The 23,597-nt window shown below is 39.7% G+C and overlaps 1 pseudogene; it reads left to right on the forward strand.

Annotated features, from left to right (window-relative positions):
• The first annotated feature begins 14,988 nt into the window (after positions 1-14,988).
• Positions 14,989-23,597, forward strand: part of LOC134384373 (flavin-containing monooxygenase 5-like) — a 155,060-nt pseudogene continuing 146,451 nt past the window's right edge.

Here is a 23,597-nt window from a genome sequence, read left to right on the forward strand (position 1 = left end):
AGATGTGCTTCATCCCAATTTCAAATGTCCTTTTCTACTTCTGGATATCTCCGTCAACTTTTATGGGCTACTTCAGGGCATCCTTCGGAAATGATGAGGATTTGCAATGACCTCTCACTTCTAATTCTTGGCCTCTTGGGTCTATTCACGCTCCTTATTCAAGCCCTTCATTTGAAGGACCCTCTAGAATTATTGTCTGAGGCTATCCTGGCAGATAAAGCCATAGGAATCCTGGCCTTGGGGGCCAAAGGATAGGGTAAGTAACTCTCCTGGTTTACCCAGGACTGAAGGATATCCTGCAACTCTGGATTTTCATTGCTAAAACTGGGACAGTCCTAGGAAAGTCAGAATGGTTGGTCACCCTACTGAGAGGACACGTGTAGGACCATAATGTCCTACTCCAAAGAATGGCCCCACGTAACTGCGGAACATATTTTTGGGCTGTAATCAGTGCAGCAAAAGAGTATTACCAGGCTTGACTGAATTTTCTCTGAATCTTATTCTCTTTCTTTCCTGAATGTGGAGCCAAGGGTCAGAAAGCTGACCAGTGGGAGAAGGCACATACCACAGCTGTGACAATGATTACCAACACAGCTGCAACCCTTGTAATGTATCATACTCTACTCATTCCTCCAGACAAATCCCTGAAGTTTAGTCTTTTAAATGACCATGTAATCTAGACCTCAAGTCTAGGCTAAAGATCCATTTATTTTCAGCAGTATTTTAGATGCTGAAATTTTAGAGTAGTCAGGGATTCTACACTGTCCCTTGGAGGGGAATGGCCTAGGACTTGACTTGTGTCACCAGGTTTGGCCAAGTGTTTGGTAGAGGATTTATTCATTTCTTCTTAGGGATCTGATTCCAATACTTTTATTTGTCTGGGGGCAGGGTAAGGGTACGTATTGGTGGTAGAGTAGTGTATACAGCCAATTGTGTGCTGGGGTTAGCTAGCACTGGCTCATAAGAGCAAATTTTTAGGCAGCCTCTTATTAAAAATTAAACAAACTCAACAATTATTAAAATTATATTAAAAACAAAGGTAATAGACACTTAAAAGTCATCACTTCCTAAATATTTTACTATTACCTATGTTCTCAAGGTTATATATGTTTATGGTATCTGTATGGTAGAAATACTCTATAATGGGCTGCTCCTGTGCATCTCTTCCCAGCTCTGTGCTCGGTGGTGTCAGGTTGGTAGCTGAAATCAACCATGATGGGAGCATTTACACCACAGACATTGGCACACCCCAAAAATCAACCTCCTGCCTTCTGAGACCCAGTTGTTAAAAACATAACAGCACATCACTGTTAAAAGTTATCATTTATTGAGGGCCTACTATGTGCTAGGTATAGCTTGAAGAGCTTTGTTAAATTTTTCATTTATTCAACCAATAATGATTTATTGCCTACAATGTTCTACATACCATTATTATCATCATTTTTATTAGCTAACATTTATTAATGTTACTATGTACTTGTCATTCTTCTAATGTATTAGCTTCTAATCCTTGGGATAACTTTTTGAGAGAGATTCTATTAACCTCAATTTACAGAGGAGATAGCTGAGGAACTGAGTAGTTAAATAATTTTCCCAGGTTCATACAACCAGTAGTTTGCAGATCCATACTGGGACCCCAACAACTTGGCTCCGGAGCCTGTTCTCCTCATTATTAAGCTCTATTGCCTCTTATTGACTCTAGACACCATGAGCAGGCAACATCCCTGCCCTTATGGGACTTACATTTTGATGAAAGGGGTGGTGGGAAACAGACATTAATCAATAAATACATAAATAGATAGATGGTGATATGTGCCATGAAATAAAAATTAAGCAGAGTAAGGGTAATAGAAAACACTGAAGTAGGGAGGGCACATTTCTTGATTTATCTTATTTTTTTATTTAATGCTATCCCCATTTTACAGATGAAGAAACTGAGGCTCAGAGAGGTTAAAACCACATCTAAGGATACTTGACTAAGAAGTGGTAGAACTGTGATTCGCACCTGCAGTAGCCCGGTTCCAAGTCTGTGCGTGTTCCCTCTACATCACACTCCTGCCTCACTCTGCCTCTTGAAGCTCCCGGCTTACTAGGCCTTTAGTCCAAACTTGAGTTTCCTGTGCAGACTCAGCCCAGCTGCAATCTGCCCCATGTCCACCCTTCTTTGTTTCTCTGTCCCCTATAGTCACATGAGAGGACAAACAAGTGTCTAGCTCACAGTGATGCTGAAGCCTGCATGAGTGAATGGAGCATCTGAAATGTGGAACCAGCCACATAGCCCTTCTCCACATTGGTCACCAAGGAGTCTTTGTCCGTGAAAACAGACTTATTGTGGCTAATATAGGTTACAGGTGGGGAAGGCCAAGAACTCACAAAGGTTTAACTAGATTCCTTTAGTGCTCAAAACAAGCTCTGTGAATAGGCATCGCAGAGGCTTCTGGGAACTGCTCTTTAAAGCACCCCGCATTGCCCCACTGGAAATACTGTATTTAATGTCAACTTGGTTTGACCTTTAGTTTTGGTGGCATTTACTAATTCTATGAAAACAGCCATTTCTCACTTCCCCTGCAGCTTTATAGAAAATCAGGCCATTACTTAAACCCAGCCTAGCCCTTGCAGAGGGGAAAGTCTCTAAAATGTTTCCCCCACAACCTGGGAAAAAACATAAGATGAACTCCAATATTTGGGTTCATTTAAGTTTCTGACACCAGGGGAATCAGAAGAAAGTGGCATTTTAATAATAGGTCAAAGCATCAGTTTAACATTTTTGGAAAGCCAATAGAAGCTAGGTCTTTCAAAGTGGGCCTTACTCTTGGGTAGATGAAATCTCCCTGATTACAAATATTTTGGGGTCCGTGGCTTCCAGTGGTAGTTACCTGCTATATTAGTTTTTCATTGCTACTGTAACAAATTATCACAAATTTATCAGCTTAAAACAACACGTACTCATTGTCTTATAGTTAAGGCATAAGTCCAGGTGGGCTCGGCTGGGTTCTCTGCTCATGGGCTCACAATGCCAAAGTCAAGGTGTTGGCTAAGCTGAGCTCTTATCTGGAGATCCTGGGGGGAAAATCTGTTTCCAGGCTCATTCAGGTTGTTGGCAGAATTCATTTCCTTGAAGTAGTAGGAGTGAGGTCCCAGTTTCCTTCCTGGCTGTCAGTGGAGGCTGTTTTCACTTCTAGAGGCTACCCACATTCCCTGGCTCATGACCCCTTCATCTTCAAAGCCAGCAATGGCAGGTTGAGAGTCCATCTCACATTTTGAATCTCTTTGACCTTTCTGCCACTTTGCTTCTGCTTTTAGCTGGAGAAAGTTCTCTGCTTTTGAGTGCTCATGTCATTAGATTGGGCCCACCTGCTGTCTTAAGCCTTGTAACCTTAATTACAACAGCAAAGTCCCTTTGTCAAGGAATGTAACATATTCACAGGTTCTGGGGATTATGACATGGCATCTTTGTGGATGGGGCATCCTGCCTATCATATTTGGTATCTCTTTTACCCCTGTGGAGCTCAGATGCCTGGCTCACAGGATTCTGTAGGGAATATCTGTGAAGGTGCTTCGGAAGCTGCAACTACCATACAGCTGTGAGGTGAGAGACCTGCCTTAGAAGTGAGAATAAACAGATGTGCAGTTAGGTTCGCCAGTTTTTTGTAAAAATGCATGTTTTCAATTATGAATTTTTGGCCTCTTAATATTACGGTAGCTCCTATAAGAGCATTTATTGATGCATTATTTAACAGTACTTATTGAATACTTACTGTGTGCCTGGCACTATCCTAAGTACTGAGAATATAGCAGTACAGAAGAGACAAAAATTCCTGCTCTCATGAAACTTACATTCCAATATTGGGAAGCAGAAAATAAATTATACCATATATTAAAAAATAAATAATATTATGAAGGAAAATGAAGTAGGGATGGGAGAAAGGGAGTGGCCTGGTGGGATAGAATTAGTTTGCAGCTTTCAATAAGTGGCCCGGTAAGGCCTCACTGGGAAGGTGACATTTGAGCAGAAACATAAGGAGAGATAAGGAAATGCAGAAGGGAGCTCACACTATTGAAGTTGTCTGTATACATAAAGACAGATTTTGATTTTTTTCTTAGCCATGAGATCGGATGAGTTCTCAATAGGAGTGAATTCAGTTTTGGAAAGGAAGCGTGCTGAGGAATGAGTCCTGACACACTCCGGAGGTCAGGGAGGTGATGAGGCACCAGCGAGTGAAGGAGGGGGATAGTCAGGAGAGGGGAATGTTCTAAGAGGGTTTCCAGGGGAAATGCTTGTTCGTCTATGTCAAATGATGCTGAAGGGTCGAGTAAGGTTAGAATGGATAGTTGACCGTCGGACTCAACAATTTGATGTCTCTGGTCTCTGTGTTATGGGAACAACATCCTTGAGAATCTCAACAGAAAATGGGAGGAGAGGATTTGGAGACAGCAATGAATACAGACCACTAGGGAGCTCTGAAGAGGAGCAAAGAAGTGGGGAAATGTATACCTGGAAGGGCATGTGTGGTTAAGACATTTTTTTAAGATCGGATAGGATGTTTGTGTGCTGATGAGAATAAGGAAGTAGAGAAGTAAAAAGTAGATGAGTAGGAGAGAGAATGGTCATTCCTTGAGTGGCAAGATGGCAAGGAATCTGGAGGAGGGGTTGGGCTTGAATAGCAGGACAGTCAACTCCTCCAGTGGTTACAGAGGCAAGGCAGAACATTCTGGCGTAGGTTCAGGTAGGTGGGTAGATGCAGAGGTGGGAGCCTGTGGACGTGATCTTCTGGTAGCTTCTGTTTTCTCAGTGAAATAGGAAGGAAGGTCATCTGGGGAGGGTGAGGGAAGGGAAAGAGATGAAAGGAATGACCCTCTCTTGGTGCAGACATTCATGCAGAGGAGAGGAGACTCAAAGGACAACAGGAAGAAATATGGGGTCCAGTAGCCAGCCCACCCCTGAGGAAATTCTTCCCTCATTGCCAAACCCTTAGGAGATCCAAAATTGATTTGTAAGAAGAGAGCAAGTGATAGTCCTTTTGAATATTCCTTAATCAAGCACTCATTTTATCAGCACCATTAATCTGTTACTTAAGTCAGTACACACAACAACCCAGGAAATCAGGGATTATTGTCCTCATTATTATGCCCATTTTATAGAGAAGAAAACTGAGATTCAAAGTGTTTTTAAAACTCTCTCTAATTTATACAATTAGTGTATCCGTTATGATCAGATTTGGCCTCAAGTAACAGGAGCCCAAATTAACATTGGCTTAAATAAGACAGAATTTTTTTCTTATGTACAAGTTCAGAAATAGGCTGTCCAGTAGCAGCTTGGTGGCTTTGCTTTCTGAAGTCCTTGGGACCCAGGTTCCTTGCCTCTCTTCACCTGTGTATTAGTCTGTTTCTGTTGCTTGTAACAGAATACCTGAAACTGGGCAATTTATAAGAAATAGAAATTTATTTCTTACAGTTCAGAGGCTGGGACGTCCACAGTCCAGAGGCTGCATCTGGTGAGGGCCTTTTTCTTACGGGGTGACTCTCCACAGAAAGGCAGGGTGTCAGATGACAAGAACGGGCCAAGCAAGACAGAGCTCACCTCCTCACTTGCTCTCCTTTTAAAGCCATCAGAACCATGTCCATTACCACCCATTCAACCATCAATGGATTAATTCATTCACGAGCATAACGGTCCTCACAATCTAATCACCTCTTTAAAGCCCCACTTTCTGATAATTATCATTGGATTTTCTACCCTCTTAACACTGTTTCCAGCACAGGAACTTTTGGGGTCATTGAACTCTTAGCACCTTGTATGTGGCCTTTATTCTCTACATTACTTTGTGGTAAAGATGGCTGCTCCAGCTGCAGTCTGTATGTCCCCCTCCTGCCAGGAGAAGGAGGAGATGACAAAAGGGAAAAGGGCACATGTCAGTTGTCTTTGAGGAAGGCTGCTGAAAACATCCGTTTGGTATTTTTACATCTCATTGGCCTGAAATAAGACACAGGACCACATCTGAACACGAATGATGCAGAGAAAAGTAAACTTTATTTTGAATGGCATAGTTTGAGCTAAGTTTCCATTATAAGGGACTAATGGGAGATTTGATATTGGGGGACAATTTGTATTCTCTGTCAGTGTTATTGTACTTACTTGCCTTGCCTTCCCACTTCTCCCTGATTCACAATGCTCAAATCATAGAATTTGCTCCCCCATTTCTATTCACTAACCGTTGAGTCCCAGAATCCAGGAGAAAAAAATGTTCATTGCCTTTGGAGGGAGGTAGGACTGCAATAAAATAAGCAAGAACTTTGAAGCCAGAAAGTCTTGGTTTCAAATCTGGGCTTTCATACCTATTGGCTGTGTAAATATGAGCAAGTTGCTTAAATTCCCTGACCACATGTTGTCTGCTGAATGGTAAAATGAAACCCATTTTACAAGGTTGTGGGGAGAATGAAATGAGGTAATACGTATTACTGTACTTGACGTATACAAGTTCTCATGCATCTGTATTCCTCTTTTCCCTGGTGGTCTTCCAGCTGATGGAGAGGCCCATGAATCCAGAGACCCTCAGTGGTGGACATTGGCCGGTTGCTAATTGGCATCCAATACCCCTGCTCTGCCTTCCTAACAGCACGCAGATTTTCCTTTGGGTTATACTCTTCTCCCCCTCATGCAGTAGCCATGGAGTTTGGAGTGAGGATTGGTACCCTCTCCTGCTTCTTACTAGCTCTGAGGGAGATCCTGATTGCTGAAAGTCCCTTTGAGGGCACAGGGGGCATTGTTATTCTTTTACATGTCTCAAGTTCCTCTCAGGCACTCAAAACATTATTGAAGTAATTGATTAATTAGTTGACTAAGTGGGCCTTGGAGAACCAATAGTATTGGTGTGAGGATTTCTAGGGAAAAGCTGTGCCTGATACTGTGGTGAATGAGCCAGCAGTGACTATTAAGTTGGTGTGGTCTGATGTGACAGACAGGAATCTCACCAACGAGACATACCTGGTTACTGATAAAGTATTTCCATTCTCACCATCTCTTGGGACTATGACTGGCATCAAGCACTGGAACAGAAAGTGCTTCTTATGCACCTGCCTCTTATGATTGAAGTCCATTCCTGTGTGAAGCCTTACTTCTCATAACAGAGAAGTGATTGTCTCCCACCAGAGTGGTTCTGGTTGCTGATGCTCTGTCTGAGGGCTTTACAGAGTTCTGAATCCATATTGGAGGCCTTTTGAACTCCCCAAGTCATGCTTAATTCAAAGGAACTCACCTTCACTTACTGTTCTAAGAGTTGCAGCCAGAAGTGGATCTGCCTTAGATTTGGAGCAGAAGAGAGGAAGGAAAGAAACTAACTTTTATTGTGCACTGGCTCCTTGCCAGGGTTTGGGTTCTTGGGGGTCTTCTGTGCAGAGGTTAAGAGCATGGGTCTGACTCTCAGCCTGGTCACTTACTAGCACCATGACCCTGGACAAGTCACTCAGCCTCTTCAAGTGTGTTTTTCATCTGTGAAATGAGGAAAGCAAGACCTACCTTTCAGCATTTGGGGGAAGAATAAATGAAGCATGTGTATAATGTACTTAGTATAGTCTGACACTTAATATTAAGACTCAACAAAGCTGACGATGATTATTATTAAACTCCTGAGCACAATTCTTGGCTTAAGGCAATCCTCCATGAATGTTGGCTATTATTATTATTATTTTAAATACATTTTATTTTTCAGAGCAGTTTTAGGATAACAGCAAAACTTAGTGGAAGGTACACAGCCCATATACCTGCTGCCCTTAGTATGCACAGCCTCCTCCACTATCAATATCCCACACCAGAGTGGTACATTAGCTACAATTATGAACACGTTAACACAGCATTATCACCCAAAGGCCATAGTTTACGTTAGAGTTCACTCTTGGTTTTGTACATTCTATGGGTTTGATAAATGTAGAATGACATGTATCTGTCATTAAAATATCATACAGAATAGTTTTACTGCCCTAAAAATCCTCTGTCCTTCTCCTATTCATCCCTCCCTTGCTCCCTCCTAACCCCTGGCAATCACTGATCCTTTTACTGTCTTCATAGTTTTGCCTTTTCCAGAATGTCATACAGTTGGAATCATACAGCATGTAGTTTTTCCAGATTGGCTTCTTTCACTTAGTACTATGAATTTGTTTCCTCTATGTCTTTTCAGTTATTTCTTTCATGGACCATGCCTTTGGTGTTGTATCAAATGTCATACCTAAAGTCATCTAGATTTTCTCCTGTATTATCTTCTAAAGGTTGTATAGTTTTGTTTTTCATTCATGTTTATGATCCAATTTGAGTTAAATGCAGAAAACGTATGTTTGTAAGTGCCGTAAGTTTTGTGCCCAGATTTTTTCCCCACTGTTCAAGCACCATTTACTGAAAAGACTATATTTTCTCTATTATATTGCCTGTGCTCCTTTGACAAAGATCAGTTGACCATATTTATGTGCATCTATTTCTGGGCTCTCTATTCCGTTCCACTGATCTATTTGTGTATTCTTACAAAAATATCACACTGTCTTGATTACTATAGCTTTGTAGTAAGTCTTCATGTCCAGTAGTATCATTCCTGTAACTTAGTTCTTTTCCTTCAATATTGTGTTGCCTATTCTGATTCTTTTGCATCTCTATATAATGTTTAGAATGTTTGTTGAAATCCACAAAGTAACTAGCTGAGATTTTGCTTAGGATTGTGTTGAATCTATAGCTCAAGTTGGGAAGAAATGATGCCTTAAAAATATTGAGTCTTCCTATCCATGAACATAGACTTTCTCCCCATTTATTTAGTTCTTTGATGTCTTTCATAAGAATTTTGTGATTTTCCTCATATAGATCTTTTACTTTTTTTTTTTTTTTTTTTTAGATTTATATAAAAGTATTTCATTTGGGGAGGTGCTAATGTAAATGGTAACTTGTTTTTAATTTCAACTTTCATTTGTTCATTGCTGGTATATAGAAAAGCAATTGACTTTTTCCCCCTCTTCTTTACTGAAGTGTAAATGATTATACATTTTTGTGGGGCAGAAAGTTGACTATCAACAGTGTGATAGTCAAATCAGGAGAGTTAGCTTATTCATCACTACAATATGTAATCATTCTTTGTGTCCGTTCACCAAGTTCTCATTGATTTCTCATTAACCCCCTCCCTGTCCATCCCCCTCCCCCTCTCCCACCCTCCCCCTACTCCTTTCCACTTCTAGTAACCACAGTTCTGTTCTCTCCTTCTGCACTTTCAATGTATTATTGTGATTGTTCTTTTTCTTTTTCCCTCTTTATTTCTTTCTTTCCTTCCTCCCTCCCTCCCTCCCTCCTCCCCTTTCCCTTCCCCTTCCCCTTCCCCTTATGAGTGAGGACATGCAGTATTTTTCTTTCTATGCTTGGGTTGTTTCACTTAGTTTTCTCCAAGCTCATCCATGTTGCTGCAAATGGCAGAATTCCATTCTTGTTTATGGCTGAGCAGTGTTCCATTATAAATATATGCCATATTTTCCTTATCCAGTCATCCATTGATGGACATTTAGGTTGGTTCCATAGCCTGGCTATTGTAAATTGAGCTGTGATAAACATAGGAGTGTAGTTATCTCTTCAACATGATGATTTCCATTCATTTGGGTATATACCCAGTAGTGGGATGGCTGGATTGTATGGTAGTTCTATCTGTATTTGTTTAAGGAATCTCCATACTGTTCTCCTTAATGGCTGTACAAATTTACAGTCCCACCAACAGTGCAGAAGGGTTCCCCTTTTTCTACATTCTTGCCAACATTCGTTATTCTCTGTCCTAATAGCCAGCCTAAATGAGGTGAGATATCTCAAAGTGGTTAATCAGTGTTGTCAAGCATTTTTTTCATGTACCTGTTGGCCACTTATATATCTTCCTTTGAGAGAGGTCTATTCAGCTACTTTGCCCATTTTTTAATTGGATTTTTTTTTTACTGTTAAGTTGTTTGAGTCTCTTGTATATTCTGGATATTAATCCCTTGTTGGATTTATATTTTGTAAATATTTTCTCCCATTCTGTAATTTGTCTTTTCACTCTGTTGATTGTTTCCTTTGCTGTACAGAAGCTTTTTAGTTTGATATAATCCCATTTATTTATTTTTTCTTTTGTGGTCTATGTTTTTGGGGTCTTGTTCATAAAGTCTTTGCCAAGCTGTACATCGTGGAGTGTATCCTCTGTGTTTTCTTCCAGGAGTTTTAAAGTTTCAGGTCTTATATTTAAGTTTTTAATCCATTTTGACTTGATTTTGGTATATGGTGAGAGGCATGGGTCTCGTTTCATTCTTCTACGTATGGATATCCAGTTTTCCCAGCACTATTTATTGAAGAGGTTGTCCTTTCCTCATTGTGTGTTCTTGGTGCCCTTGTTGAAGATCAGTTGGCTATAAGTAGGTAGGTTGATTTCTGAGTTCTTTATTCTGTTTCATTGGTCCATGTGTCTGTTTTTATGCCAGTACCATGGTGTTTTGATTACTATTGCTTTGTAATGTAATTTGAAGTCAGGTAGTGTAATGCCTCCAGCTTAATGTTTTTTGCTCACCATTGCTTTGGCTATTTGGTGTCTTTTATTGTTTTATATGAATGTTAGGATTGTTTTTTTCTAGTTTTGTGGAGAATATCATTGGCATTTTGATAGGGATCACATTAAATCTATAAATGGCTTTGGGTAGTATGGACATCTTCACTACATTGATTCTTCCAATCCATGAACAAGGAATGTCATTCCATCTTTTAGTATCCTCTTTAATTTCTTTTAGCAGTGATTTGTAGTTTTCATTGTAGGGATCTTTTACCTCTTTGGTTAAATTTATTCCTATGTATTTTATTTTTTGGTGACTATTGTAAATGGGCTTGCTTTCTTGATTTGTTTTTCTGCTAGTTCGTTTTTGGAGTAAACAACAGTACTGATTTTTTTAATAGCGTCCTTGGGGTTTTCTATATATAGGATCATGTCATCTGCAAACAGGGACAGTTTGACTTCATCTTTCCCTGTTTGGATGCCTTTTGTTTCTTTCGTTTGTCTGATTGCTCTGGCAAGTACTTCCAATAGTACGTTAAATAGGAGTGGTGAGAGTGGGCATCTTTGTCTTGTTCCTGCACTTAAAGGAAAAGCTTTTTCCCATTCAGGATGATATTGGTGGTGGGTTTTTCATATATGGCTTTTATAGTGTTGAGATCCCTTCCTTCTATATCTAATTTGTTGAGAGTCATTACCATGAAGCGATGTTGAATTTTGTCAAATGCTTTTTCTGTGTCTTTTGAGATGGTCATATGGTTTTTGTTTTTTATTTTATTGATGTGGTGTATCACATTTATTGATTTGCATATGTTGAACCATCCTTATCCCTGGGATAAATCCCACTTGATCTTGATGTAAAACCTTTTTGATGTACTGCTGTATTCCATTTGCTAATATTTTGTTGAAGATGTTTATGTCTATGTTCATCAAAGATATTGGCCTGTAGTTTTCTTTTTTTGCTGTATATTTGTCTGATTTTGTTATCAGGGTGATGCTGGCCTCATAGAATTAGTTTGGGAGAATGCCATCTGTTTCAAATTTTTGGAACAGTTTGGAAAGAATTGGTATTAATTCCTCTTTAAAGGTATGGTAGAATTCAGCATTGAAACCATTCAGTCCTGGGCTTTTCTTTGTTGGAAGACTTCTGATTACTGCTTCAATCTCATTGCTTGTTATTGGTCTGTTCAGGCTTTCTGTTTCTTCACAGTTGAGTCTTGGTAGTTTGTATGTGCCCAGAAATTTATCCATTTCCTCCTGGTTTTCAAATTTGTTGGTGAATAGTTGTTTATAGTAGTCTGTAATGATTCTTTGTCTTTCTGTGATATCAGTTATGATGTCTCCTTTTTCATTTCTGATTTTTGTTATTTGGGTCTTCTCTCCTCTTTTTTTAGTTAGTTTGGCTAATGGTTTGTCTATTTTGCTTATCTTCTCAAAAAAACAACTTTTTGTTTCATTGATCTTTTGTATCATATTTTTGGTCTCTATTTCATTTAGTTCTGCTCTGATTTTAATTATTTCTTTCCATCTACTAACTTTGAGATTGGATTATTCTTATTTTTCTAGTTCTTTGAGGCGTAATGTGAGGTTGTTTATTTAAAGTCTTTCTATTCTTTTGATGTGAGCATTTATTGCAATAAACTTTCCTCTTAGTAGTGCTTTTGTAGTATCCCATAGGTTTTGGTACAATGTGTACCATAGGTTTTGGTACAATTATTATCCTTAGTTTCAAGAATTTTTTTGATTTCCTGTTTAATTTTTTCTCTGGCCCATAGGTCATTCAGGAACACGTTGTTTAATTTCCATGTGTTTGTATGGTTTCCAAAGTTTTGCTTGTTGTTGATTTCTAGTTTTAATACATTATGGTCTGAGAAGATGTTTGAAATGATTTCAATTTTTTGAAATTTGTTGAGGCTTGATTTGTGACCTAACATGTGGTCTATCTCAGAGAATGTTTCATATGCTGATGAGAAGAATGTATATTCTCTCGTTGTTGGTTGAAATTTTCAGTATATGTTCACCAAGTCCAACTGGTCTAAAATGTAGTTTAAATCCTGTGTTTCTTTGTTGATTCATTGCCTACATGATCTGTCCAATGCTGAGAGTGGTATTAAGGACCCAACTATTATTGTATTGGGGTCTATCTCTCTCTTTTGGCATGATATTGTTTGCTTTATTTATCTGGGTGCATGAATGTTGGGTGCATAATATATTTATAATTATTATGTCTTCTTGTGGATAGTTTCCTTTATCATTATATCATGCCCTTCTTTTTATAGTTTTTGTTTAAAGTCTATTTTATCTGGTATATGAATAGCTACTCCTGCTCATTTTTGGTTTTCATTTGCATGGCATATTTTTTTCCATCCTTTCACTGTTAGTCTGTGAGTCTTTACGGGTGAGGTGCGTTTTTTGTAGGCAGCATATAATTGGGTCTAGTTTTTTTAATCCATCCAGCCACTCTACTTCTTTTGAATCAGGAGTTCAATCCATTTACATTTAGGGTTGTTATTGAAAGGTATTGTCTAACTCTTCTCATTTAATTGCTTTTGTATGGTTGTTTTAAATAGCTTTTGTTCCTTTCTTTCCTTGTTGTTGTTTGTCTCTTGTGTTCTTTGGTTTTTTGAGATGATATGATACGGTTTTTCTCTATTATTTGCCTATTTCCTGTACAAGTGGGGTTTGTTCTTTCTTGTATGCTCATGATGGTGATTATTGTTTTCTGTATTCCATATGCAGTACTCCCTTGAGTACTTCTCATGTGGTGCTGGTCATGTGGTGCTGAATTTTCAGTTTTTGTTTGTCTGGGAAATACACTATTTCTCCTTCATATCTGAGGGAAAGCCTTGCTGGTATAGTGTTCTTGGATGGCAGTTTTTTCCTTAGTACTTTAAATATATCATCCCATTCTCTTCTGGTATGTAGAGTTTTCTGCTGAAAAGTCTGCTGTTAGTCGGATGGGGACTCCCTTACAGATGACTTGACACTGTTCTCTTGCTGTTTTTAGGACTGTCCCTTTGTCTTTGTCTTTTGCCAGATTGAATACAATGTGTCTCAGAGAGGACCTTTTTGAACTGAATCTGTTTGGGGATCTTTGAGCCTCTTAGAACTGGAAGTCTATCTCTCTACTAATAACTGGGAAGTTTTCTGCTATTACTTTGTTGAATAGGTTTCCAATGCCTTTTCCTCCCCTCCCCCCCTTTCTGAACACCCATATTCTCTTGAAAGTGTCCTTCATTTAAAAAAATTCTCTTCTTTCCTTCCTTCCTTCCTCCCTCCCTCCCTCCCTCCCTCCCTCCCTCCCTCCCTCCCTCCCTCCCTCCCTCCCTTCTTTCTTTCTTTCTTTCTTTCTTTCTTTCTTTCTTTCTTTCTTTCTTTCTTTCTTTCTTTCTTTCTTTCTTTCTTTCTTTCTTTCTTTCTTTCTTTCTTTCTTTCTTTCTTTCTTTTTCTTTCTTTCATGTGCCTGCTTGGGTTATTTTGAAGACACTGTCTTTGAGATCGGAAATTCTTTCTTCCACTTGCTCCAGACTGCTGCTTTACCTCTCAAATAGAGTTTTATTTCATTGAATGAATCCTTCATTTCCAGGAGTTCTGCTACATCCTTTTTCATGGCATTTATTTCTTTGTAAATTTCCTCCTTTATGTCTTGGATTGTTTCTCTCATTTCATTGTGTCATCTATATGAGTCTCCTTGTATCTCACTTAGTTTCCTTAAGATTGTTGCTTGGAATTCTTTTTCAGACATTTCAAGGGTTTCTTGTTGTTTGGAGTGTGGTGTTTGAGAGTTATTGTATTCCTTTGGGAGTGTCATATTTTCCCGTCTTTTCGTATTTCTATATCCCTACATTGATGTCTGGTCATCTGGTGGAGCAGTTGCTTTTTCAACTACTCTGGAGTGGTTTTTGAGGAGGGAAAATTCCTCATGTAGATTTGTTTTATGTTGCTTGTCACGTGGGGTGTTTTAGTTTTGGTTCTGGATAGACTCTATAGTCTCAGTAGTTCCAGGTAGGCTCAGTTGTTCCAGGTAGACTTGGTAGTTCTGGATAGACTCAATATTCCAGAGGATGCTGATGGATGTGGCTGTGGCTGAGGGCAGCTGAGGCTGTGGCCTCATGACATGGTGCTTCTGGGGCTGTGGTGGGTTGCTGTGGGGCTCTGGCAGACGTTGCCGGGCTCCAGAGACTGTAGCCAGGTGGCCTGGGGCTCCAGGGGTGGAAGCCACATGGGGTGGGGCTCTGGAGGCTGCAACCAGTTGGCACAGGGTTCCCATGGTGGAAGCTCCAAAGGGCAGTGCTCTGGAGGGTGTGTGGCTGGGCAGCATGGGGTTCTCATGGTGTAAGCCATGCAGGATGGGGCTCCAGGGGCTACAGCAAGGCAGCACGGGGCCTGGTAGTGGAAGCCATGTGGGGTAAGGCTTCAGGGCCTTAGTCAGGTGGTGGAAGGTTCCCATGGTGGAAGCCACATGGGCCAGGGCTCCAAAGGCTGTGGCCAGGCAGCTCAAGGCTCCCACAGCAGAAACCACACACAGCAGACCTCTGAGGCTGCAGCTGGGGAGCATGGGACTCAGTTGCCTAGAGCCAGGGGCTCTGCAGTGGCTGGGGTCATGTCCGCCTGGCATGTGGCTGCAGTAGCTGGGGCAATGACCACAAGCAGCATGGGTAATGCAGGGGGGTGTGCCAGTGGCTACTGCAGGGAGTGGGACAAAGTCCTGGGTGGGGAGATGGACCTGAGCCCTGGGGCTAGACAATGGCACAGGTGACCCCAGCAGTGTTGAGGGCAGGCTGGGGCAGGAGCATGAGGAAGGTTACTGCTGGGAAGTGCTCACAGCCTAGCAGATTCTTCTTGCTACAAGGGAGAATTCCTCCTGTGCTGATCCTAGCTGTTCATTCTTTGCTCTGGACTCTTTCTGTGAGAGAATTGCTCACTGGGCACCTCTGGTCTACCATCTTAACCAGAACTTGCACAATTGACTTTTGTGTATTAACTTTGTGTCTTGCAAACTTGCTATAATTATTTATTAGTTCTAAGAAGTTTTGTTGGTGGTGGTGCTGATTCTTTAGGATTTTCTACATAGACAATCATGTCAATTACAGAGATAGTTTTATTTCATTTTTCCCAATATACATACCTTTTATTTTCTTTGCTTGTCTTATTGCATTACCTAGGACTTCTAGTACCATGATGAAAAGAAGTGCTGAGAGGCGCAGCTTGCCTTGTTCCTGATCCTAGTGGGAAAGCTTCTGTCCATATTTTTCACCATTAAGTATAATGTTAGCAGCAAGTTTTTGTAGATGATCTGTATCAAGTTGAGTAAGTTTCCCTGTATTCCTAGTTTGCCGAGTGTTTTTTTTATTATGAATGAGTGTTGGATTTTGTCAAATGCTTTTTCTGCATCTATTGGTAGATCATGTGATTTTTCTTCTTTAGCCTGTTGATCTGATGGAGTCTATTAATTGATTTTCAAGTGTTGAACAAGCCTTGCATAACTGGGATAAATCCCACTTGGCTTTGGTTTATAATTCTTTTTATACATTGTTGGATTTGATTTGCTAATGTTTTGTTGCTGATCTTTGCACCTATTTTCATGAGAGATATTAGTCCACCATTTTTTTTTTTTTTGTACTGTCTTCATCTGGTTTTGGTATTAGGGTAATGCTGGCCTCATAAAATGAGTTAGAAAGTATCCCCTCTATTTCTATCTTCTGGCAGATATTGTAGAGACATGCATACTGGGTAAGAAGAACTGCAGTAAATAAGCCTTTATTAATGTAGTGGTAAGGTGTGAATAAAGGGGAAATGTTCTATAGTCCTATAATTAGATTTCAGTATTTTAGTGAGCCTGTGTCCCTGGGCTGTGAACTTCATTCGTGCTTCTCAATTTCCTTCCCCTTCTAATGTGGGACAGTATAGCTAGAGTAGGCTGGAGTTGTGTATTTCCCTTCCCCCACATGGAAGACTAGAGTGGGCTGGAGCTGGATATTTTCCTCTCTCCAAGTCAGTTGAGTTCTAATTAAACCCCAGTAGGTTAGTCTCTGGTGAAATAGTTTCTTTTAAGGCAGGCTTTCTGAAGAAGTACAGAATGCTCTGGCATATTTCAATATTTCAATGCTCTGGCTGCTTTTCTCCTCTCCCTGCCAGAAGCATGAGGGGAATTTTTTCTCTGATCTTCACTGAGGGAACATAGGAGAGCTCTAAGGAGTGAAACTCACAAAAATGTCCCACTAGAGTGGACTCCACCCACCTCTGGAGTCTTTATCTCTCAGACTTGTCTCTACTGTGTCTCCAGCAATTTGTCAATTACCATTCTGATTTCTCTACACCAGCACTGGTTCCCATGGAGGTTTCTGTTTGTGGGTTTCTGCTCTGGTACACTGTGATTTTCATTATTCGCCTGTCTGATTCTCCAATTTTGGGGATAGCAGTTTTTCTTGTGACCTTACTTCTCTGATGAACTTAAGAAGAGTTGTTGATTTTTTAAGTTTATTCAGCTTTTTACATGTTGTTAGAATGGAGTAATGACTTCCCAGCCCCTTTCATGTCAGATCAGAAACCAGTCTCCATTGTTTTTTTCATGTAATCCTCACCATGACCCTGTGAAGAGAATATTGTTAGCTCAGTTTCAAAGATAAGGAAATAAGAAAAAGTGACATCGTTAAGATGACAAAATAGATGATTCCCAGGGTCTCTCCTCCCTGTAAGTAACCAATTTACAACTACTAAAAAGCAAAGAAGAGGAGAGACCTGCAGATTTTGTGAAGGTGTAGGGATAGTGTTGATCGTCCTGAGCCCTGGCCACTTCTGAGCCACCCTGGTCACTTCTGAGCCACTCTGGTAGGGGGCAGGGAGTGGCTGCTGCACACGGATTGAAGCCAGAAAGAAACCACAGTGGCAACCTTTGCGTAAACCTGCAAAGGGGTCTTCAGGGGAGAGGAGGGCTTCAGAGAGGACCATACCAGCGCATGGGCCAGAAACACCACTAGCAGGATTACCCAGGCCCACATAGGAGTAAGCAATAGCAGCCAGCTGGAAAAAGGAGCTGCCCAAAAGCCAGTGAGTTATGGCGAGGGATGCATATACAGCCTGCCCCACAGGAAGTGGTTGGAGTGCAGGAGAAAGGCTGGCCCACAGTGGGATCATTGGGAACAGTGAGGGCCGCTGGTCCCAGTGGAAACCAGTCAGGGCAATAGAACTGCAGGGGGCACAATCTACAGGAAAGATTCAGTCCTGAGCTGGAATTTCCACACAGCCCAGACCTGGAAGTGATTAATGATCCACACAAGAAACCTCCAGAGAATCAGTAGCAAAGCAGCAATTTAGTTCAAGCACAGAGCTCAAGGTCAGGTCCCCACAGAAAGTTCCCCCAAGCAGGAGGTAACCACAGAATAGCACATTAGTTCCAGTGCAGAGTCTAAGTGGTGGTAGTAGCTATTCAGCCACCACAGAACAAAACAAGCAAGCAAACAAACAAACAAACAAACAAAAAACACCACAGACCAGAGATGAGGCTCTGATAACCATCTACAAAATCTAGAAGAGGTAGCAGTCTTCTCAAATGCCCAGGCGTCAACTTAAAGGCACGAAGATTGAAAAAGTATAAAGAAATATATTGCCACCAATGGAAACAAGCAAAGTACTAACAATGGACCCAGAGAAACAGCAGGTCTATGAAATGTCTGATGGAGAATTCAGAATAACATTCTTAAGGATGCTCAGGGAATCACAAGAAAATGCAGATAGAAAATTAAATCATATATGGAAAAAAATTCAGGAACAAAACAAGAAACTTGACAAAGGAATAGAATCAATTCTTAAAAACCAAACAGAAATTCTAAAAATAAAGACTACATTACCTGAATCAAAAAACTTCATAGAAAACCCCAACAGTGGACTTAATCAAACAGAAGAAAGAATCGGTGAGCTTGAAAATAAAACACAGAAAATTATCCAGAGGAGCAAAAAGAGTAAAAAAAAAAAAAAAAAAAATGAAACAAATACAACAAATATGGGACTCCCTCAAGTGAAAAAACCTCCATGTAATTGGCATACCTGAAGAAGAAAACGGAAGAGACTTAGAAAGCATATTCAAGGAAATAATGACTGAAAATTTCCCAAGTGTGGAGAAAGAGGACAACATCCAGATACAGGAAGCTCAGAGGTCACCAATCAAATTCAATCCAAAGAGGAACACTCCAAGGCACATTATAATTAAGTTATTAAAAACCAGAGTCAAAGAGAGAATACTGAAAGCAGCAAGAGAAGAGAAACAGATAACAACATCCAATGGAGCCTCCGTACACCTCTCAGCAGGTTTCTCAGTAGAAACTCTACAGGCCAGATGAGATTGGATGATATATTCAAAGTATTGAAGGAAAAAGACTGTCAGACAAGAATTCTGTATCTGGCAAAACTAACCTCCAAATATGAAGGAGAAATAGTCTTTCCCAGACAAACAAAAGCTACGGGAATCCATCAACACTAGAACTTCCCTGCAAGAAATACTAAGGGGAGCTCTTTAATCTGAAAGAAAAGGATGCCAAAGAATAGCAATAAAACATCTGAAGTACACAACTCATTAGTAAAGTAAATAGACAGGCAACCTCAGAATACTCCAATTTGTAAGGGTGGTGAATAAACCACTTATATCCTTTGTAAAAGGACTAAAAGTCAAACCTAATAAGACATTAACATGCACAATAACCATAGAAGAGACAGACAGTATTAAAAAATGTAACTTGGAACAACAAAATATCAAAAATTGGGGGTAATGGCACTAAAGTGTAGAGTTATCTTTGATTTTTTTCTTTTTTCTTAGATATCAAAGTTAAGCTGTTATTAGCCTAAAATAATTTACTATAACTATAACATTTTTTTTGTAAGCCTCATGGTAACCATAACACAAAAACTTATGAAACAGACTAAGAATAAAAAGCAAGAAATCAAAATAAAGCTAGAGAAAACCACTGAACCACAAAGGAAGACAGTAAGACCAGAAAAAAAGGAAGAAAAGATCTACAAAACAACCAGAAAAAAAAAAATAGCAAAATGGCAGTAACAAGTCCCTATATATCCTCAATAACCCTAAGCATAAATGGATTAAATGTCCTAATTAAAAGACACAGAGTAGCTGAATGGAGTATAAGAGAGCCAACAATATGCTGTCTACAAGAAATTCACTCAACTGATAAAGACACAACCATCTGAATGTGAAAGGATGGAAACCCAAAAAGAGCAGGTGTAGCTATACTTGTATCAGATAAAATAGACATCAAGCCAAGGAAAGTAAAAAAAAAAAAAAAAAGATAAGGAAGGAGTATTAGTCTGTTTCTGTTGCTTATAGCAAAATACATGAAACTGGGTGATTTATAGGAAAGTGAAATTTATTGCCTACAGTTTCTGAGGCTATGACATCCAAAGTCCAGAAAATACATACGGTGAGGGTCTTGGTGGTGGTGACAGTGACAGCAGAGTATCACATTGCAAAAATGGTGGCAGACAGAAAGACAGATTCTCCTCTTCTTTTAAAGCCCTCAGAACCATGCCCCTGGCAACCATTTTTAATCCATTCACTATGGCATGGTCCTACAATCTAATCACCTCTTCAAGGCTCTACCTTTTGATTACCATAATAGGATTTCCCACCCTCTTAATAGTCACAGTGTGGGACAAATTTCTAATACATAAAATTTGGGGGATACAACTCAAGCTTCAGTGAGTTTTGCAGGGGCATAATTCAATCCAGTATGGAAGGTCATTATATAATGTTAAAGAGATCAATTCAACAAAAAGATCTAACAATTCTTAACATATTGGCACCCAACTCTAGAGCACCCAGTTATATAAAGCAATTACTATTCGACCTAACAGGAGAAATAGACCCCAACACAATAATAGTTGGGGACTTTAACACCCCACTTTCAGCAAAGGACAGATTATCCAGATAGAAAATTAACCAGGAAATACAGAATTAATTTCTACTCTAGGCCAATTGAACCTAACAGACATATATAGAACATTTCATGTAAGAGCTGCAGTATGCACATTCTTTTCAGCAGCACATGAAACATTCTCTGGAATAGACCATATGTTAGGATACAAAACAAGTCTTAAAAAACTTAAGATAAGGAAATAAGCTGAGAAATGTTAAAGGGCTTGTCTAAGGTCACATGGTTTGGATGTAGCAGAACTGCAATCAAACTCAGACCTCAATTCCCACAAATGGCCATTCTGCTTCCATGGTGCCAGCTGTCCCTACTCATACTGAGCATCACCAGCTTGTGCTTCATGTGACCAGATATGTGCTGGGGCTTACCCTGAAGCTGTTTAAATTAAAGCTTAGGTGTTTTGACCTGGTTTTGTAAATTGGTGGGTCTCCTGGGGAATTCCGGCTCTTAATTGTTCAATGGACTATTACCTGATTCCTTTTTAACCCATGAGTTTTGCTTCTCCTTAGGGAAAGAAAAAGAATAAAAAGTGAAATATACTCATTTTATTACTTACTGTCGCCTCCAGTAAAATGACTTAGGATGGCATAATTTGAAGGAGAGAGCCAAAACATAGCTGTAGAAATACACATGGTTCTCATTAATTTGTGCAGAAAGCAAAAATGGATTTCGAGCCATAAGGCCAGAGTTTTTTTTTTTTTTTTTTTAATTATTATTATTTATTTTTTTTTTAATTTTATTTTGTCGATATACATTGTAGCTGATTAATGCTCCCCATCACCAAAACCTCCCTCCCTTCTCCCTCCCCCCTTCCCCCCAACAATGTCCCCTCTGTTTGTTTGTTGCATCAACTTCAAATAACTGTGGTTGCTATATCTTCTTCCCCCCCCCCCCCCCGGTTTGTGTGTGTGTGTGTGTATGTGTGTGTGTGAATCCATATATTAATTTTTAGCTCCCTCCAATAAGTGAGAACATGTGGTATTTCTCTTTCTGTGCCTGACTTGTTTCACTTAATATAATTCTCTCAAGGTCCATCCATGTTGTTGCAAATGGCAGTATTTCATTCGTTTTTATAGCTGAGTAGTATTCCATTGTGTAGATGTACCACATTTTCCGTATCCACTCATCTGATGATGGACATTTGGGCTGGTTCCAACTCTTGGCTATTGTAAAGAGTGCTGCGATGAACATTGGGGAACAGGTATACCTTCGACTTGATGATTTCCATTCCTCTGGGTATATTCCCAACAGTGGGATGGCTGGGTCGTATGGTAGATCTATTTGCAATTGTTTAAGGAACCTCCATACCATTTTCCATAGAGGCTGCACCATTTTGCAGTCCCACCAACAATGTATGAGAGTTCCTTTTTCTCCGCAGCCTCGCCAGCATTTATTGACCATAGTCTTTTGGATTTTAGCCATCCTAACTGGGGTTAGATGGTATCTCAATGTGGTTTTGATTTGCATTTCCCGGATGCTGAGTGATGTTGAGCATTTTTTCATATGTCTGTTGGCCATTTGGATATCTTCCTTAGAGAAATGCCTACTTAGCTCTTTTGCCCATTTTTTAATTGGGTTGCTTGTTTTCTTCTTGTAAAGTTGTTTGAGTTCCTTATATATTCTGGATATTAATCCGTTGTCAGATGTATATTTTGCAAATATTTTCTCCCACTCTGTTGGTTGTCTTTTAACTCTTTTAATTGTTTCTTTTGCTGTGCAGAAGCTTTTTAGTTTGATATAATCCCATTTGTTTATTTTTCCTTTGGTTGCCCGTGCTTTTGGGGTCGTATTCATGAAGTCTGTGCCCAGTCCTATTTCCTGAAGTGTTTCCCCTATGTTTTCTTTAAGAAGTTTTATTGTCTCAGGGTGTATATTTAAATCCTTAATCCATTTTGAGTTGATTTTAGTATACGGTGAGAGGTATGGATCTAGTTTCATTCTCATGCATATCGATATCCAGTTATCCCAGCACCACTTGCTGAAGAGGCAATCCCTTCCCCAGTGAATAGGCTTGGTGCCTTTGTCAAAGATCAGATGGCAGTAAGTGTGTGGGTTGATTTCTGGATTCTCTATTCTATTCCATTGGTCAGTGTGTCTGTTTTTATGCCAGTACCATACTGTTTTGGTTATTATAGCTTTGTAGTATAGCTTAAAGTCAGGTAGTGTTATGCCTCCAGCTTTATTTTTTTTGCTGAGCATTGCTTTGGCTATTCGTGGTCTTTTATTGTTCCATATAAATGTCTGAATAGTTTTTTCCATTTCTGAGAAAAATGTCTTTGGAATTTTGATGGGGATTGCATTGAATTTGTATATCACTTTGGGTAGTATGGACATTTTCACTATGTTGATTCTTCCAATCCAAGAGCATGGAATATCTTTCCATCTTCTTGTATCCTCTCTAATTTCTCTCAGCAGTGGTTTGTAGTTCTCATTATAGAGATTTTTCACCTCCTTGGTTAACTCAATTCCTAAGTATTTTATTTTTTTGGTGGCTATTGTAAATGGGCAGGCTTTCTTGATTTCTCCTTCTGCATGTTCACTATTGGAGAAAAGAAATGCTACTGATTTTTGTGTGTTGATTTTGTATCCTGCTACTGTGCTGAAATCATTTATCAATTCCAACAGTTTTTTTGTAGAGGTTTTAGGCTGTTCGATATATAGGATCATGTCATCTGCAAACAGGGACAGTTTGACTTCATCTTTTCCAATCTGGATGCCCTTTATTTCCTTCTCTTCTCTGATTGCTCTGGCTAGTACTTCCAACACTATGTTGAATAGGAGTGGTGAGAGTGGGCATCCTTGTCTAGTTCCTGTTCTTAAAGGAAAAGCTTTCAGCTTTTCCCCATTCAGGATGATATTGGCAGTGGGTTTGGCATATATGGCTTTAATTATGTTGAGATACTTTCCCTCTATACCTAACTTATAGAGGGTCTTTGTCATGAATGAGTGCTGAACTTTATCAAATGCTTTTTCAGCATCTATAGAGATGATCATATGGTCCTTGTGTTTGAGTTTATTAATATGGTGTATCACATTTATTGATTTGCGTATGTTGAACCAACCTTGCATCCCTGGGATGAATCCCACTTGATCGTGATGAATAATTTTTCGTATGTGTTGCTGTATTCTG

Source organism: Cynocephalus volans, chromosome 8 (genome assembly GCF_027409185.1).
Source record: "Cynocephalus volans isolate mCynVol1 chromosome 8, mCynVol1.pri, whole genome shotgun sequence".
Lineage (NCBI taxonomy): Eukaryota > Metazoa > Chordata > Mammalia > Dermoptera > Cynocephalidae > Cynocephalus > Cynocephalus volans.